Genomic DNA, 2885 nt, shown 5'->3' with positions numbered 1-2885 from the left:
AATGCGCAACTTTTCACGTAAGTTTTAACGCTACGCAAAATGCGCAACTTTTTACGCAACTTTCGTAATGGATAGGAAAACTCGCGTTTTTACGCAAAAATCGTATTGGATCCGAAAAATTCGTAAAGAATCCGCAAAACATATACGAAAAAATCGCAAAGTACCAATCATTACGAAAAAAACGCAATCGGACTCCATTCGACCCGTTCGTGGGTAAGTAAATCAGCCCCTTAGTGAAAGTTAAGATTTCATCATTTGATAAATATGCCTCTAAAAAACTCCATAGGAATGAATTGAATATGGGTGAGATTTCATGTATTAAGCTCTAAACTGACATTTTGATAAATCTGCCCTTAAGGGTGCTGTAGGAGGCTGACAGGAATTTCATTTAAAAAAAAAGTTAAATGAGATTGAGCAATAGCATAGTCAGATATCCAGGAAAAGGTCAGGGCAGGCAGCATAAACCTGACACAAGGCAAAGGGTCAGTACCAGAAATAAGAATAGACTCAGGGATAAAGCTTTAGCTGGATCCATAGTTGAAGGGGTTGTTCACTCTCTAAACACTTAGAAGGCCATTTGCTAACTGCCGGAAGTAACATCATATTCCCCCTTATGTCGACCTCTGAACTCTCACCCCTCCACCAGATTTGTATAGGTATGATCTGGTCGCGGTAGGGAAGGTTTTTATTTTTAATATTTTACAGATTATATAGGCACCCAGGGGCCGCTACAGACCCTCAGGTAACTATATATAAATATGGCCCTAGTGTTGCCTGTGTTTGGCAACACTATATAGATGATGGTGCAGATGGGGGTGGCATGTTGGCATCTGAAATTAATGCAAGCTATGGAGCAGCGGTGGGATACATGGCCTTGTACTTACAGACTGGCTGAGATGATGCTGTACAGCCAGACATCCAACACTGATCCCTGCATAAGCACTAAGGGGCATACTCTTGATCCCTTCAATGCCCTTGAAAGTCTGAAGTCATTGTCAATGACCCCTTATGTGATCCTTGCATATTGGAACTTTCATTCAAAGTTATAAGTGGAAGGTGGATTTAGATATGATGTTTCTCACCAATGCAGATGTTTATATTAGCCTAAATACAATACTTCCTTGGGAAGGTACATGTCATCACAAACATTCATAAAAGTGATGTTCAGCAATACAGAATAAAACTTCATAGTAGGTAGAAATTATATATTATTACCCTCTGTGCTTTTGGTATAAATGCTCAATTACAGACTAAGGTAAAATCCCTCACAAATGTCTTAGGCATTCTTAGGTCTCCAACATTTTTATTTGGCCTTCCAATGAATTGAAAATATTTTACAGTTTTCTATTTCTTTTCTTAATTAATATACTGAGGGTGATGGGCAATTGCAGTTCACAAAATGTAAGGGACATTTCCATTAACTTAGGCAATACAGGTATGGGACCTGTTATCCAGAATGCTTGGGACATGGGTTTTTTTTTTGGATAAGGGATTTTTCCGTAATGTGGACCTCCATAACTTAAGTCTACTGATAAATCATTTAATTATTTAATAAACCTAATAGGCTTGAAAATCCATCCATCCAACTGGATTGTTTTGCATCCAATAAGGATTAATTATATCTTAGTTGGGATCAAGTACAAGGTACGGTTTAATTATTACAGAGAAAAAGGAAATCGTTTCTAAAAATTTTACTTATTTGCTTATAATGTAGTCTATGGGAGATGGCCTTTCTGTAATTTGGAACTTTCTGGATAAGGGATTTCCGGATAAGGGATCCCATACCTGTACAGGTATGGAACCTCTAATCCAGAATGCTCGGGACGTGGGGTTTGCTGGATGAGGGGTATTTCCGTAATTAAGATCTACATACCTTAAGTCTACTAAAAAAATTATTTAAACATTAATTAAACCCAATAGAATTGTTTTGCCTACAATATGGTTTAATGATAATGATGGATTCGCTGGGATCAAGTACAAGATAGTTTTTTATTATTACAGAGAAAAAGGAAATAATTTTTAAAAAGATAATTATTTGCTTAAAGATGGCCTTTCTTTAATTCAGAACTTTCTGGATAACAGTTTTCCAAATAATGGATACCTGTACTAATTTTAGGTGATGTGGTTTATTAGAAAAACATTGGCAATTTATGTCATCATGAAAAAGTAATATGGACTCATTCTCCCTGTCAGTAAGCACTTCTTATTTATTATTGTTTTTCCTCTCTGATGCTTCCTTATTTTTTTTTTATTCTATTTGTGGATGCTACGATCTTATAGGTTTCATATTCCCCTTGTCAGTTAGATGATATGATTCCAGACCCAATCAGCCAGCACATCCTCCTGTACAAAACAGCCCCCTATGTATATGTTTTACACAAAATCTCAACCCCCTGCTCTTACCTCATGATTAGGATCATGTATAATGAAAGGGCAAGGTGCAAATCTGATTTTCTTTTACATTTCACTGGGATACATTACAGCAGGGATGTACAAATTTTTTTAACCATGAGCCACAGGATATCAGTTTGAACCAGGACAGACACCAAGGGACTTGGAACCAATATGGTGGTTTTAACTATTTACCTCTGGTTATATCTCCTGACCAGGGCACTGTTTTTTATTAACAGGACTTAGCCCTCCCCACCATTAGCTTATAGGAAAAAGAAGGCATAAGACCACCAATTTTAGAGATGGGTGTGAGGGTGCTACAACCACATGGAAGTTTGGTTATTCTTCCTGCAGAATAACTCTGCTAAAGTATAAAACCACACAAAAGGGGGTTGTGGGGGCACTCCAAGGATAAGTAAAATAGATAAGTACAATAGAAGTGTTCTTTGTGTTCTAATGGCATTATACATGCAACTGGCACTGTATTTATCATG

The sequence above is a fragment of the Xenopus tropicalis genome, chromosome 6 (assembly GCF_000004195.4).
Source record: "Xenopus tropicalis strain Nigerian chromosome 6, UCB_Xtro_10.0, whole genome shotgun sequence".
Taxonomy (NCBI): domain Eukaryota; kingdom Metazoa; phylum Chordata; class Amphibia; order Anura; family Pipidae; genus Xenopus; species Xenopus tropicalis.
This window is presented reverse-complemented; position numbering follows the sequence as displayed.